This window comes from Schistocerca serialis, chromosome 6, assembly GCF_023864345.2.
Source record: "Schistocerca serialis cubense isolate TAMUIC-IGC-003099 chromosome 6, iqSchSeri2.2, whole genome shotgun sequence".
NCBI classification, from domain to species: domain Eukaryota; kingdom Metazoa; phylum Arthropoda; class Insecta; order Orthoptera; family Acrididae; genus Schistocerca; species Schistocerca serialis.
In genome coordinates this window covers 161,746,979-161,765,133 of record NC_064643.1, presented here as the reverse complement: position 1 = coordinate 161,765,133, position 18,155 = coordinate 161,746,979, and positions in this window count along the sequence as shown.

Below are 18,155 nucleotides of genomic sequence, written 5' to 3'. Positions count from 1 at the left end.
GACAGACAGATACTTCCCCCCCAAGAGGCAGATACTTCCCCCCCCGAGAGACAGATACTTCCCCCCCCCGAGAGACAGATACCCCCCCCCCGAGAGACAGATACTTTCCCCCCCGAGAGACAGATACTTCCCCCCCAGAGAGACAGATACTACTACCTCCCCCCCACGAGAGACAGATACTACAACGTCCCCCCCCCCCGGGGAGACCGATACTAATTCCCCCCCCCCCGAGAGACATATATTTCCCCCCCAAGAGGCAGATACTTTCCCCCCCGAGAGACAGATACTTCCCCCCCCCCCCCGAGAGACAGATACTCCCCCCCCCTCGAGAGACAGATACTCCACCCCCCCTCAAAGGACAGATACTTCCCCCCCAAGAGAGACAGATACTACTACCTCCCCCCCACGAGAGACAGATACTACTACGTCCCCCCCCCCCGGGGAGACCGATACTACTTCCCCCCCCCCCCCCCCCCCCGGAGACAGAAACTTCCCCCCCCCCAGAGACAGATACTCCCCACCCCCGAGAGACAGATACTTCTCCCCGCGAGAGAGAGATACTTCCCCCCCCCCCCCGAGAGACAGATACTTCCCCCCCAGAGAGACAGATACTACTGCTTCCCCCCCACGAGAGACAGATACTACTACGTCCCCCCCCGGGGAGACCGATACTACTTCCCCCCCCCCCCCCCCCGAGAGACAGAAACTTCACCCCCAAGAGGCAGATACTTCCCCCCCCGAGAGAAAGAAACTTCCGCCCCCCGAGAGACAGATACTCCCCCCCCCCCCCCGAGAGACAGATACTTCTCAGCCCCGACAGACAGATACTTCCTCCCCCCGAGAGACAGATACTTCCCCCCCCCCGAGAGACAGATACTTCCCCCCCAGAGAGACAGATACATCTCCCCCCCGAGAGACAGATACTTCCCCCCCCCCCCCCCGAGAGACAGATACTTGCCCCCCAGAGAGACAGATACTACTACTTCCCCCCCACGAGAGACAGATACTACTACGTCCCCCCCCCGGGGAGACCGATACTACTTCCGCCCCCCCCCCCCCCCGAGAGACAGAAACTTCACCCCCAAGAGGCAGATACTTCCCCCCCCGAGAGAAAGAAACTTCCGCCCCCCGAGAGACAGATACTCCCCCCCCCGAGAGACAGATACTTCTCCACCCCCGAGAGACAGATACTTCTTCCCCCCCGAGAGACAGATACTTCCCCCCCCCCCCGAGAGACAGATACTTCCCCCCGAGAGAGACAGATACTACTACTTCCCCCCCACGAGAGACAGATACTACTACGTCCCCCCCCCGGGGAGACCGATACTAGTTCCCCCCCCCCCCCCCCGAGAGACAGATACTTCCCCCCCAAGAGGCAGATACTTCCCCCCCGAGAGACAGATACTTCCCCCCCCCCGAGAGACAGATACTCTCCCCCCCCGAGAGACAGATACTTCCCCCCCGAGAGACAGATACTACTACCTCCCCCCCCTGAGAGACAGATACTACTACGTCCCCCCCCCCCGGGAGACCGATACTACTTCCCCCCCCCCGAGAGACAGATACTTCCGCCCCCCGAGAGACAGATACTCCCCCCCCCCCGAGAGACAGATACTTCTCCCCCTCGAGAGACAGATACTTCTTCCCCCCCGAGAGACAGATACTTCCACCCCCCGAGAGACAGATACTCCCCCCCCCCCGAGAGACAGATACTTCTCCCCCTCGAGAGACAGATACTTCTTCCCCCCCGAGAGACAGATACTTCCACCCCCCGAGAGACAGATATTTCCCCCCCAGAGAGACAGATACTTCCGCGCCCTGAGAGACAGATACTCCCCCCCCCCGAGAGACAGATACTTCTCCCCCCCGAGAGACAGTTACTTCTTCCCCCCCGAGAGACAGATACTTCCCCCCCCCCCCGAGAGACAGATACTTCCCCCCGAGAGAGACAGATACTACGACTTCCCCCCCACGAGAGACAGATACTACTACATCCCCCCCCCCGGGGAGACCGATACTAGTTCCCCACCCCCCCCCCCCCCCCGAGAGACAGACAGATACTTCCCCCCCAAGAGGCAGATACGTCCCCCCCCGAGAGACAGATACTTCCCCCCCCCCCGAGAGACAGATACCCCCTCCCCCCGAGAGACAGATACTTCCCCCCCCGAGAGACAGATACTACTACCTCCCCCCCACGAGAGACAGATACTACTACGTCCCCCCCCCCCGGAGACACCGATACTACTTTCCCCCACCCCCCGAGAGACAGATACTTCCCCCCCGAGAGGCAGATACTTTCCCCCCCGAGAGACAGATACTTCCCCCCCCCCCGAGAGACAGATACTTCCCCCCCCCCGAGAGACAGATACTACTACTTCCCCCCCACGAGAGACAGATACTATTACGTCCTCCCCCCGGGAGACCGATACTACTTCCCCCCCCCCGAGAGACAGATACTACTACTTCCCCCCCACGAGAGACAGATACTACTACCTCCCCCCCACGAGAGACAGATACTACTACGTCCCCCCCCCCCTGGGGACACCGATACTACTTCCCCCCCCCACCCCGAGAGACAGATACTTCCCCCCCAAGAGGCAGATACTTTCCCCCCCGAGAGACAGATACTTTCCCCCCCGACAGACAGATACTTCCCCCCCAGAGAGACAGATACTACTACCTCCCCCATACGAGAGACAGATACTACTACGTCCCCCCCCCCCCCGGGGAGACCGATACTAGTTCCCCCCCCCCCCCCGAGAGACAGATACTTCCGCCCAAGAGGCAGATACTTTCCCCCCCGAGAGACAGATACTTCCCCCCCCCGAGAGACAGATACTCCCCCCCTTCGAGAGACAGATACTCCACCCCCCCTCAAAAGACAGATACTTCCCCCCCAAGAGAGACAGATACTACTACCTCCCCCCCCCACGAGAGACAGATACTACTACGTCCCCCCCACGAGAGACAGATACTACTACCTCCCCCCCACGAGAGACAGATACTACTACGTCCCCCCCCCCGGGGACACCGATGCTACTTTCACCCCCGCCCCCCCCCCGAGAGACAGATACTTTCCCCCCAAGAGGCAAATACTTTCCCCACCGAGAGACAGATACTTCCCCCCCCAAGAGACAGATACTCCCCCCCCCTCGAGAGACAGATACTTCCCCCCCCCGAGAGACAGATACTACTACTTCCCCCCCACAAGAGACAGATACTAATACGTCCCCCCCCCCCCAGGAGACGGATACTACTTCCCCCCCCCCCCCCGAGAGACAGATACTACTACTTCCCCCCCACAAGAGACAGATACTACTACCTCCCCCCCACGAGAGACAGATACTACTACGTCCCCCCCCCGGGGACACCGATACTACTTTCCCCCCCCCCCCCCCCCCGAGAGACAGATACTTCCCCCCCCCAAGAGGCAGATACTTTCCCCCACGAGAGACAGATACTTTCCCCCCCGAGAGACAGATACTTCCCCCCCAGAGAGACAGATACTACTACCTCCCCCCCACGAGAGACAGATACTACTACGTCCCCCCCCCCCGGGGACACCGATACTACTTTCCCCCACCCCCCGAGAGACAGATACTTCCCCCCCAAGAGGCAGATACTTTCCCCCCCGAGAGACAGATACTCCCCCCCCCCCCCGAGGGACAGATACTCCCCCCCCCTCGAGAGACAGATACTTCGCCCCCAGAGAGGCAGATACTACTACCTCCCCCCCACGAGAGACAGATACTAGTACGTCCCCCATACGAGAGACAGATACTACTACCTCCCCCCCACGAGAGACAGATACTACTACGTCCCCCCGCCCGGGGACACCGATACTACTTTCCCCCCCCCCCCCCCGAGAGACAGATACTTCCCCCCCAAGAGGCACATACTTTCCCCCCCGAGAGACAGATACTTTCCCCCCCGAGAGACAGATACTTCCCCCCCGGAGAGACAGATACTACTACCTCCCCCCCACGAGAGACAGATACTACTACGTCCCCCCCCCGGGGAGACCGATACTAGTTCCACCCCCCCCCGAGAGACAGATACTTCCCCCCCAAGAGGCAGATACTTTCCCCCCCGAGAGACAGATACTTTCCCCCCCGAGAGACAGATACTTCCCCCCCAGAGAGACAGATACTACTACCTCCCCCCCCACGAGAGACAGATACTACTACGTCCCCCCCCCCCGGGGAGACCGATACTAGTTCCCCCCCCCCCCCCGAGAGACAGATACTTCCCAACCAAGAGGCAGATACTTTCCCCCCCGAGAGACAGATACTTCCCCCCCCCCGAGAGACAGATACTCCCCCCCCTCGAGAGACAGATACTCCACCCCCCCTCGAGAGACAGATACTTTCCCCCCCGAGAGACAGATACTTCCCCCCCAGAGAGACAGATACTACTACTTCCCCCCCACGAGAGACAGATACTACTACTTCTCCCCCACAAGAGACAGATACTACTACCTCTCCCCCACGAGAGGCAGATACTACTACGTCCCCCCCCCCAGGGACACCGATAATACTTTCCCCCCCCCCCCCCGAGAGACAGATACTTCCCCCCGAAGAGGCAGATACTTTCCCCCCCGAGAGACAGATACTTTCCCCCACGAGAGACAGATACTTCCCCCCCAGAGAGACAGATACTACTACCTCCCCCCCACGAGAGACAGATACTACTACGTCCCCCCCCCCGGGGACACCGATAATACTTTCCCCCACCCCCGAGAGACAGATACTTCCCCCCCAAGAGGCAGATACTTTCCCCCCCGAGAGACAGATACTCCCCCCCCCGTGAGACAGATACTCCCCCCCTCGAGAGACAGATATTTCCCCCCCAGAGAGGCAGATACTACTACCTCCCCCCCACGAGAGACAGATACTACTACGTCCCCCCCCCGGGGAGACCGATACTAGTTCCCCCCCCCTCCAAGAGACAGATACTTCCCCCCCCCCCCCCCGAGAGACAGATACTCCCCCCCCCCTCGAGAGACAGATACTTCCCCCCCAGAGAGACAGATCCTACTACCTCCCCCCCACGAGAGACAGATACTACTACGTCCCCCCCCCCCCCGCGGAGACCGATACTAGTTCCCCCCCCCGAGTGACAGATACTTCCCCCCCAAGAGGCTGATACTTTCCCCCCCGAGAGACAGATACTTCCCCCCCCCCCCCCCGAGAGACAGATACTCCCCCCCCTCGAGAGACAGATACTTCCCCCCCAGAGAGACAGATACTACTACCTCCCCCCCACGAGAGACAGATACTACTACGTAGCCCCACCCGGGGAGACCGATACTAGTTCCCCCCCCCCCCCGAGAGACAGATACTTCCCCCCCAAGAGGCAGATACTTTCCCCCCCGAGAAACAGATACTCCCCCCCCCGAGAAACAGATACTTCCCCCCCCGAGAGACAGATACTACTACCTCCCCCCACGAGAGACAGATACTACTACGTCCCCCCCCCCCCGGGGAGACCGATACTAGTTCCCCCCCCCCCCCCCCGAGAGACAGATACTTCCCCCCAAGAGGCAGATACTTCCCCCCCCGAGAGACAGATACTTCCCCCCCGAGAGACAGATACTCCCCCCCCCCTCGAGAGACAGATACTTCCCCCCCAGAGAGACAGATACTACTACCTCCCCCCCACGAGAGACAGATACTACTACGTCCCCCCCCCCCCCCGGGGACACCGATACTACTTTCCCCCACCCCCCGAGAGACAGATACTTCCCCCCCGAGAGGCAGATACTTTCCCCCCCGAGAGACAGATACTCCCCCCCCCTCGAGAGACAGATACTTCCCCCCCAAGAGACAGATACTACTACCTCCCCCCCACGAGAGACAGATACTACTACGTCCCCCCCCCCCCGGGGACACCGATACTACTTTCCCCCACCCCCCGAAAGACAGATATTTCCCCCCCGAGAGGCAGATACTTTCCCCCCCAGGAGACAGATACTCCCCCCCCCTCGAGAGACAGATACTTCCCTCCTCGGGAGACCGATACTACTTCCCCCCCCCCCCCGAGAGTCAGATACTTCCCCCCCGAGAGGCAGATACTGCTTCCCCCCAAGAGACAGATACTCCCCCCCCCCCTCGAGAGACAGATACTTTCCCCCCAGAGAGACAGATACTACTACCTCCCCCCCACTAGAGACAGATACTACTACGTCCCCCCCCCCCCCGGGGACACCGATACTACTTTCCCCCACCCCCCGAGAGACAGATACTTCCCCCCCCGAGAGGCAGATACTTTCCCCCCCGAGAGACAGATACTCCCCCCCACCCTCGAGAGACAGATACTTCCCCCCCCCGGGAGACCGATACTACTTCCCCCCCCACCCCGAGAGTCAGATACTTCCCCCCCGAGAGGCAGATACTTCTTCCCCCCAAGAGACAGATACTCGCCCCCCCCTCGAGAGACAGATACTTCCCCCCCAGAGAGACAGATACTACTACCTCCCCCCCACGAGAGACAGATACTACTACGTCCCCCCCCCCACGGGGACACCGATACTACTTTCCTCCACCCCCCGAGAGACAGATACCTCCCCCCACCCCTCGAGAGACAGATACTTCCCCCCCAGAGGGACAGATACTACTACCTCCCCCCCACGAGAGACAGATACTACTACGTCCTCCCCCCCCCAGGGACACCGATACTATTTTCCCCCACCCCCCGAGAGACAGATACTTCCCCCCCGAGAGGCAGATACTTTCCCCCCCGAGAGACAGATACTACTACCTCCCCCCCACGAGAGACAGATACTACTACGTCCCCCCCCCGGGGAGACCGATACTAGTCCCCCCCCCCCCCCCCGAGAGACAGATACTTCCCCCCCAAGAGGCAGATACTTTCCCCCCCGAGAGACAGATACTCTCCCCCCCCCGAGAGACAGATACTCCCCCCCCTCGAGAGACAGATACTTCCCCCCCAGAGAGACAGATACTACTACCTCCCCCCCACGAGAGACAGATACTACTACGTCCCCCCCCCCGGGGAGACCGATACTAGTTCCCCCCCCCCCGAGAGACAGATACTACCCCCCCAAGAGGCACATACTTTCTCCCCCGAGAGACAGATACTTCCCCCCCACGAGAGACAGATACTACTACCTCCCCCCCACGAGAGACAGTTACTACTACGTCCCCCCCCCCGGGGACACCGATACTACTTTCCCCCCCCCCCCCCGAGAGACAGATACTTTCCCCCCGAGAGACAGATACTTCCCCCCCCCGAGAGACAGATACTCCCCCCCCCCCGAGAGACAGATACTTCCCCCCCCCGAGAGACAGATACTACTACCTCCCCCCACGAGAGACGGATACTACAATGTCCCCCCCCCCGGGGAGACCGATACAAGTTCCCCCCCCCCCCACTCCCGAGAGACAGATACTTCCCCCCCAAGAGGCAGATACTTCCCCCCCCGAGAGACAGATACTTCCCCCCCGAGAGACAGATACTCCCCCCCCCCCTCGAGAGACAGATACTTCCCCCCCAGAGAGACAGATACTACTACCTCCCCCCCACGAGAGACAGATACTACTACGTCCCCCCCCCTGGGGACACCGATACTACTTTCCCCCACCCCCCGAGAGACAGATACTTCCCCCCCGAGAGGCAGATACTTTCCCCCCCGAGAGACAGATACTCCCCCCCCTCGAGAGACAGATACTTCCCCCCCCCCGGGAGACCGATACTACTTCCCCTCCCCCCCCGAGAGTCAGATACTTCCCCCCCGAGAGGCAGATACTTCTTCCCCCCAAGAGACAGATACTCGCCCCCCCCTCGAGAGACACATACTTCCCCCCCAGAGAGACAGATACTACTACCTCCCCCCCACGAGAGACAGATACTACTGTGTCCCCCCCCCCAGGGGACACCGATACTACTTTCCATCACCCCCCGAGAGACCGAAACTCCCCCCCCCCCTCGAGAGACAGATACTTCCCCCCCAGAGAGACAGATACTACTACCTCCCCCCCACGTGAGACAGATACTACTACGTCTCCCCCCCCCCGGGGACACCGATACTACTTTCCCCCACCCCCCGAGAGACAGATACTTCCCCCCCGAGAGGCAGATACTTTCCCCCCCGAGAGACAGATACTCCCCCCCCCTCGAGAGACAGATACTTCCCCCCCCCAAGAGACAGATACTACTACCTCCCCCCCACGAGAGACAGATACTACTACGTCCCCCCCCCGGGGACACCGATACTACTTTCCCCCACCCCCCGAGAGACAGATACTTCCCCCCCGAGAAGCAGATACTTTCCCCCCCGAGAGACAGATACTCCGCCCCCCCGCCCTCAAGAGACAGATACTTCCCCCCCCGGGAGACCGATACTACTTCCCCCCCCCCGAGAGTCATATACTTCCCCCCCGAGAGGCAGATACTTCTTCCCCCCAAGAGACAGATACTCCCCCCCCCTCGAGAGACAGATACATCCCCCCCAGAGAGACAGATACTACCACCTTCCCCCCACGAGAGACAGATACTACTACGTCCCCCCCCCCCCGGGGACACCGATACTACTTTCCCCCACCCCCCGAGAGACAGATACCCCCCCCCTCGCGAGAAAGATACTTCCCCCCCAGAGAGACAGATACTACTACCTCCCCCCCACGAGAGACAGATACTACTACGTCCCCCCCCCCCCCCGGGGACTCCGATACTACTTTCCCCCTCCCCCCGAGAGACAGATACTTCCCCCCCGAGAGGCAGATACTTTCCCCCTCGAGAGACAGATACTCCCCCCCCTCGAGAGACAGATACTTCCCCCCCCAAGAGACAGATACTACTACCTCCCCCCCACGAGAGACAGATACTACTACGTCCCCCCCCCCCCCGGGGACACCGATACTACTTTCCCCCACCCCCCGAGAGACAGATACTTCCCCCCCGAGAGGCAGATACTATCCCCCCCGAGAGACAGATACTCCCCCCCCCCTCGAGAGACAGATACTTCCCCCCCCCGGGAGACCGATACTACTTCCCACCCCCCCCCCCCCCGAGAGTCAGATACTTCCCCCCGAGAGGCAGATACTTCTTCCCCCCAAGAGACAGATACTCCCCCCCCTCGAGAGACAGATACTTCCCCCCCAGAGAGACAGATACTCCCCCCCCCTCGAGAGACAGATACTTCCCCCCCAGAGAGACAGATACTACTACCTCCCCCCCACGAGAGAGAGATACTACTACGTCCCCCCCCCCGGGGAGACCGATACTAGTTCCCCCCCCCAAGAGACAGATACTTCCCCCACAAGAGACAGATACTTCCCCCCCCGAGAGACAGATACTTTCCCCCCGAGAGACAGATCCTTCCCCCCCCGAGAGACAGATACTACTACCTCCCCCCCACGAGAGACAGTTACTACTACGTCCCCCCCCCCCAGGGACACCGATACTACTTTCCCCCCCCCCCCGAGAGACAGATACTTTCCCCCCGAGAGACAGATACTTCCCCCCCCCCCGAGAGACAGATACTCCCCCCCCCCCGAGAGACAGATACTTCCCCCCCCGAGAGCCAGATACTACTACCTCCCCCCACGAGAGACAGATACTACTACGTCCCCCCCCCCGGGGAGACCGATACTAGTTCCCCCCCCCTCGAGAGACAGATACTTCCCCCCCAAGAGGCAGATACTTTCCCCCCCGAGAGACAGATACTCTCCCCCCCCCGAGAGACAGATACTCCCCCCCCCTCGAGAGACAGATACTTCCCCCCCAGAGAGACAGATACTACTACCTCCCCCCCACGAGAGACAGATACTACTACGTCCCCCCCCCCCGGGGAGACCGATACTAGTTCCCCCCCCCCCCCCCCAGAGACAGATACTTGCCCCCCGAGAGGCAGATACTTTCCCCCCCGAGAGACAGATACTCCCCCCCCCCCTCGAGAGACAGATACTTCCCCCCCCCCGGGAGACCGATAGTACTTCCCCCCCCCCCGAGAGTCAGATACTTCCCCCCCGAGAGGCAGATACTTCTTCCCCCCAAGAGACAGATATTCGCCCCCCCCTCGAGAGACAGATACTTCCCCCCCAGAGAGACAGATACTACTACCTCCCCCCCACGAGAGACAGGTACTACTACGTCCCCCCCCCGGGGACACCGATACTACTTCCCCCCACCCCCCGAGAGACAGATACTCCCCCCCCCCCCTCAAGAGACAGATACTTCCCCCCCAGAGAGACAGATACTACTACCTGCCCCCCACGAGAGACAGATACTACTACGTCCCCCCCCCCCGGGGACACCGATACTACTTTCCCCCACCCCCCGAGAGACAGATACTTCCCCCCCGAGAGGCAGATACTTTCCCCCCCGAGAGACAGATACTCCCCCCCCTCGAGAGACAGATACTTCCCCCCCCCCAAGAGACAGATACTACTACCTCCCCCCCACGAGAGACAGATACTACTACGTCCCCCCCCCCGGGGTTACCGATACTACTTTCCCCCACCCCCCGAGAGACAGATACTTCCCCCCTGAGAAGCAGATACTTTCCCCCCCGAGAGACAGATACTCCCCCCCCCCCCTCGAGAACCAGATACTTCCCCCCCCCGGGAGACCGATACTACTTCCCCCCCCCCCCCCGAGAGTCATATACTTCCCCCCCGAGAGGCAGATACTTCTTCCCCCCAAGAGACAGATACTCCCCCCCCCTCGAGAGGCAGATACTTCCCCCCCAGAGAGACAGATACTACCACCTCCCCCCCACGAGAGACAGATACTACTACGTCCCCCCCCCCCGGGGACACCGATACTACTTTCCCCCACCCCCCGAGAGACAGATACCCCCCCCCTCGAGAGACAGATACTTCCCCCCCAGAGAGACAGATACTACTACCTCCCCCCCACGAGAGACAGATACTACTACGTCCCCCCCCCCCCGGGGACACCGATACTACTTTCCCCCTTCCCCCGAGAGACAGATACTTCCCCCCCGAGAGGCAGATACTTTCCCCCCCGAGAGACAGATACTCCCCCCCCCCCCCCCTCGAGAGACAGATACTTCCCCCCCCCCCAAGAGACAGATATTACTACCTCCCCCCCACGAGAGACAGATACTACTAAGTCCCCCCCCCCCCCGGGGACACCGATACTACTTTCCCCCACCCCCCGAGAGACAGATACTTCCCCCCCGAGAGGCAGATACTTTCCCCCCCGAGAGACAGATACTCCCCGCCCCCCTCGAGAGACAGATACTTCCCCCCCCCCGGGAGACCGATACTACTTCCCACCCCCCACCCCCCCGAGAGTCAGATACTTCCCCCCCGAGAGGCAGATACTTCTTCCCCCCAAGAGACAGATACCCTCCCCCCCTCGAGAGACAGATACTTCCCCCCCAGAGAGACAGATACTACTACCTCCCCCCCACGAGGGACAGATACTACTACGTCCCCCCCCCCCGGGGACACCGATACTACTTTCCCCCACCCCCCGAGAGACAGATACCCCCCCCCCTCGAGAGACAGATACTACTACCTCCCCCCCACGAGAGACAGATACTACTACGTCCCCCCCCCCCCGGGGACACCGATACTACTTTCCCCCACCCCCCGAGAGACAGATACTTCCCCCCCGAGAGGCAGATACTTTCCCCCCCGAGAGACAGATACCCCCCCCCCTCGAGAGACAGATACTTCCCCCCCCGAGAGACAGATACTGCTACCTCCCCCCCACGAGAGACAGATACTACTACGTCCCCCCCACCCGGGGACACCGATACTACTTCCCCCCCCCCCCCCCCCCCGAGAGACAGATACTTCCCCCCCAAGAGGCAGATACTTTCCCCCCCGAGAGACAGATACTTCCCCCCCAGAGAGACAGATACTTCTCCCCCCCCGAGAGACAGATACTTCTTCCCCCCCGAGAGACAGATACTCCCCCCCCCCTCCACGAGAGACAGATACTCCCCCCCCCCGAGGGACAGATACTTCCCCCCCCGAGAGACAGATACTACTACTTCCCCCCACGAGAGACCGATACTACTACGTCCCCCCCCGGGAGACCGATACTACTTCCCCCCCCCCCCCCCCCGAGAGACAGATACTTCCCCCACTGAGAGACAGATACTTCCCCCCCCGAGAGACAGATACTTCCCCCCCCGAGAGACAGATACTTCCCCCCCCGAGAGACAGATACTTCCCCCCCCGAGAGACAGATACTTCCCCCCCCCCCCCCGAGAGACAGATACTTCCCCCCCCGAGAGACAGATACTACTACTTCTCCCCCACGAGAGACAGATACTACTACGTCCCCCCCCCCCCCGGGAGACCGATACTACTTCCCCTCCCCGCCCGAGAGACAGAAACTTCCCCCCCAAGAGGCAGATACTTCCCCTCCCCCCTCGAGAGACAGATACTTCCCCCCCCCCCCCCCCCGAGAGACAGATACTTCCCCCCGCCCCCCCCCCACCCCGAGAGACAGATACTCCACCCCCCGAGAGACAGATCCTACTACTTCCCGCACGTTGTAGAGCAGTCCCTTCCGTGAAATAAACACGCTGTCCAATTTCAAAGTGACCGGTGAACTGTATAACAGCAGGGTCTCTTTTGTGTATCGGAAAACCAAAAATACACCAAACTGCTTCATTGCTGCTGATGTATCGGGCCATTTGATACCGTGTTATTTCATCGTTTTCGATAACATTGTGAACAGCAAATACAGCCATATCACAGCCCTTATGGACATATTTGCATATATACAGTATTTTATGGACTTCACCGAACTGCAGAGCTCAATGTTTGTGTGTGCTTTGTAGATTTTACACAGCAATGGTGAATACAGAACCACCCAGTGATTGTCAGTGTCAACTGCTGTACCGTTTGACATGCGTAATTGATGTGATTGAGCACCATGGTCAGTGTCTCTACGTCAATACAATGGATAACAATCAATATTAGTGATTGTATCATTTATACAATTTTGGGAAAACTTTTCGTAAATTTTCCTTTGTCGATTCATGGCGTTTCGTACATTTTCTGTTGTCCATGCACGGGGCCGTCATGTTTATAGAACCGTATGGACCATGTATCATGTTAGCGGTAACAATCTCATACAATTCTTGATCGATATTCCGATCCGGAATTTCTGCTGAGATAATTTTATCAATTTCTTCAGACTGTATTTTGTCGACCAACCAAACCAAAATATGCGTATATGGCAAACCTCGTTTTTGCCATTCAACAGAATACAGCCAGCAATGTGTTTTGCCAAATACAGAGGAATGAATAATCAAGTTCATCAACGATTTTAACTTTTGTCTGAAGACACGTGCAGTGATATCGTGCCGATCTATTGCAGTTTGACCTGGCAAAAACGCAATTTTAATTTCATCCCATTTTGGATTACACGTAAATGTAATGAACAAATCTGGTCGTCCGTACGCGCGCACAGAAGTCATGGCGTTTTGAATATATTGTTGCATGTGATGTGGGCTACCAATCAATGATGATGGAAGAATATATGAAGTACCGATGTCGTTGATATTAGTTATTCCGACTATGTTACCAACAATAGCATCACGCAAATGAATGTATTCCTCAGCTCGAAGCTTCATTTGATTATACCTGATGTATTGTAATCGCTCGCTTTCAATTTTCGCATACATATCAACGACATATTGATGAAACAGTTGGCGGCATCGGAGAATATTGTTTTCTTCATTGGCACGAATCATCAACCGATATGCGTAGAAGTTCATCGCGCTCACTTTCTTAATGGTTTCTGCACCTGCAAAGTAAAAATATAGTTAAGCCAAACATAAATTAATCTAGCGTAAAAATAAAATATTAGGTAATGACATGTGTAGATTGTACCTGTTGCTGTATTTCTTTGTTTGATATTTAAATGATGTCCATCTTCTCCTTCCTAAAATATCAATGGATATTGCAAAGCGTCGTAAGAGCGATGACTGTCTTCAGTCGTACGCACTGTGTTATCTCTGCGTTGGATTCGTATATCTCGTCGTTCAAATGCGTCGCCAACCATAACAACTCAACTTCATTAATGGTCGGTGCATTATATCGGCCCGCGTGCTGCCCAGGTGGTACTTTGTCTGCTTTGATGACGATCGTATAGTTGTCGTTTTGCAGCCTGTTTGAAACGGTGTTGAACAACTGGACCAACTGGTTGTTATTCCGTAAAAACGGTTCTAAAATACCCACAATTTCTCGCTCCTCCATCTGCTCGATATGATTGTACTGGCAGCGTGTGTTTATTTGCTGCTCCTCATCACCCATGAAGTAGATTTGCAGAAATTTTGAATCGGTATCAGGCATCGGCATTAAAGAAGAAATTTGATGATGCACTTGGCCCTGAATTTTAAACGTTGATTGAAAATAGCGACCATCCTCGTTCTGAGCAATTTTTGTTGCTCCAAATGATGTCATTTGAAAGCACGAATTGAATTTGCGAATTTTACGCAAAAACAATTTAGATTGAGATGTAGCTCCAGCCAATAGTGTTTTCAATGCTTCTGGCGGCAAATTCAATGGCGGCAATACAACTTTTCGAGACGCGCAGCAGAAACCGGCCGATTCACCTTTGTATTTGAGTGCACGACAGTGTTGGCATTGTTTGTTCATAGCACCGATTACAATTTGTGAATGTGACGAATGGTCGATGTCCGACTCATATTCAAACGCAAGGCGAAGAAGTGATGCACGTGTTAATGCGCGATACACTTGTAAACGCTGTTGTTCACGTGTTTTGAATGTGTCGGTGACTCGTTGACGGGCCAGTCTTTGTCTCAATGCATTAGCTCGAAGGCGTTCATTGTGTTGCTTTTTATTTTCATTACCACGTCTGATTGCAGTCTGGTTTCTTAAACGTTCATTGTTCGTCAATTGATCTTCTGCCGATCTATTTAACCACCTACGGTTCTGGACTAACTGTGAATTCCGAGTCCGTCGACCAATATTTCCTCCTCATCCATGAAGACGTGCCATTGCTTTATGTACGTAACTTATATGTAAATATAATACACTTAATATTTACTGAAATGCGACACCTGAAATTTCAAAAGACACCGTACAAAAAAAAGTGAAATGTCAAAATAACGAAACACACTTAATATAATACACTCAAATTAAAATGTCGAAAAATAAACGAAATCCTATGAACGTAACATACATCTGAATATAATACGCTCAATATTGCACACAAAAATGCTACCGTGCTGATTTAAGAAGGTAAATTTTCCAGGCCCCCCAAATGAATGCATTCACAAAAATTCATTCAAATCGATACAGCCGTTTAGTTGCAGTAGAGGTAAAAACCTAGATGCCGACTGCAGTGCCATCTGCCAGGCTGTTTTGTGAATCTGAACCATCCAGGGCGCCACCCAAACGGATACAAAAAAATTCATTCAAATTCGTCCAGCCGTTTAGGAGTAGTTCAGTGACATACACACATACAGTAGAATTATATCTTCAGAAATACGCGTTTCCTTCAAAAATAGGTACTTTTCTCGTGATCAGCGCATGTACCAACTAAACTACATAAGTGCCGTACCATTTATGTATGTATGTAAAGTCCAACGCGATGGACGAGTAAAACACACGCACGTGTGGAGTGATACAAAAATAGTAAGGCCTAAAAATAGTGAAAATAATAGCTGAGCCGTGATAAGAGTAAACGCTACAGTCTAGAGAAGTGAACACAGTGAGTGCGATGCGTGTGTCACAGGAAATCCGTATAACCACGAATTGACGTGTGAGGACAGCCGAACTACAATGCACAACGGAAGATAATGTCGAGTCCTGCAGTGCGACCCTTACCTTCTATTTCACTGGCCGAAAACCTAGTTCAGGTGTGAGTTGATGTATTGGTGTTCTTCGGGTTGAGCGCTGGGGCTGAATCCGTCGCATCCAGTTTCCGACTGGAGGGCATACACAACACCGACTTCATAAGCCTGGAGCGACATTACAATGGATGCGCGGGCAGTGCTGCTGCTCACGTGGCGCTTGCGTCACTGCGACGGGCGCGCTAAACAATGAGCTGCTGCTGGCCTTAAGTACAGCGAACAAGGAGACAGCGTGTGCCCGGAGGACACCTTAGCAGAATTGTCAATGAACCAAAAGCAAGTGAGAAAAACAATTTTTAAAACAGGGTGGAAGGACAATTTTAGAAATTTTAAATTTTTCCCCTGTTCGCGCCATACAGCTTAACAAATGTAAGGAGAAATAACAAAGACGTTAGCACAACATGGACGTGTAATTATGTATTATAAGTACATGTGAATGTTTTTATGTGTATGAATTTTCTATGGGCAACGAAATGAAGCTTTGTAGATATACTGCTAGTATCATAAGGGTATTAAAACTCCATTGACTCGCACCAAGTGACCAAACTATGAGCCCCAATGTAAATAAGGCTTCTGTATACCGTCTCCTTAAATAAAGTCATTATACAGTACGGGGGCATTTGTGATGTACCTTTTGCATTTCTTACTTTTATGTTTTCGTTTTCTTTAAAGGCGAAGTGAAAAGGTGAAGCGGTAGTCCAGCGTAGAGCCTGCGCCTACCGTCATGTATTTTTGATTTTCAGATGCTAAAAAGCATAAGATGTTTTTCCTGTTCCTCAGTGAGAGGAAGGATTCGCGCTCTGTTGGTTATCTTAGCGCATATTGTAGACTGCCATTTTGGGCGAAGTGAATAAGTGAGGAGTATGTATTTTCTATGTGCATCGAACAGAGGAATATAGTATTATTTTATTAACCAAAAGGTTCTATGAGCTATTATTTGAAGTAGCACCGTAATAAGAGGAACTGAAGCCCACCTGCGTACTTTGGAAAATTACGAAGATCCAATTAACGCAACCTGGACACGGTTAACATTTTGTAGGTGGATATGGCGATCAGACATAATATTATAAATTGGTAAGCATAAACCAACAACAAAAGAAGGGCTATTTCATTGATGTGGAACTAATACGAAAAGATTCTTTACCCGTTTACAGGCACAGCCCAGCTTATTGTGCTTGTCCGAGTGCCGAAAAATTAATCTCGTTAATTCCATATATCTAAAAAAACATGTTATCATTTTTATTATAATTTTTTATTATATTATAGCGTAACACCTCATATCGCTTTGCAACCTTATGCCCGGATATTTAAACGACTTGACTATGTCAATAAGTACACTAGCAATACTGTATCCGAAGATTTCAGGTTTTATCTTCATACTCATCGGCATCAACTTACATTTTTCCACATTTAGAGGTAGCTGCCATTCATCACACTAACTGGAAATTTTGTCTATGTCGTCTTGTATCTCCCTCCAGTCAGCGAACTTGGACACCTTACCGTACACCACGGCATCAATAACAAACAACCGCAGATAGCTGCCCACCCTGTCAGCGAAATCAGTCATGTATATGGAGAACAACAGCGGACCTATCACACTTCCCTGAGGCACTAATGACGGTACCCTTGTCTCTGATGAACACTCGCCGTCGAGGACAACATACTGGGTTCTATTATTTAAGAAGTGTTCGAGACACTCACACACCTGTGAACTTATTGCATATGCTCGTATCTTCGTTAACAGCCGGCAGTGGAGCACAAATATCACAGCTGACCTTGTATCTATGTCGTATAGGAAATCAGGTTTTATCTTAGTAGCACAGGCCTGTTTTGCTGCATATATTGTTTACGCCGCATTGGTCGAATCTGGCCGCATTGCTTTCCAATTTTAGCACATTTCTCGCATTGTTTTACCGAAGGTTTCAGTGTCAATATTAACAACCGCTACTCACTGTAATTGTCATTCCAAGAGCTCCTGAATGCATTTATACGGCTCCATTTATACGGCACCATTACAAAAAAATGACCATACTTATTTCAATATCTTGATTGATACCAAAATTCAGGGCGTTATCGATACAAAACATCAGGTTGCTCTCGATATACTACGAACTGCAGAAACCCCCTTTTCGATATCTGGAACCATTTATGAAATGAAAGCTGTACCAAGTCTTACGTGACTCATCCTGTATGCTTATTAACACCATAATCATTTGTTCAGTTGACAGCTCCATATAATGTCTTCTATCGTGAGGTGACTAAGAACAACAAGGACGCATATTCTGAGCAATCAGAAATTATCTGATTTTGTCTAAGTCACTCT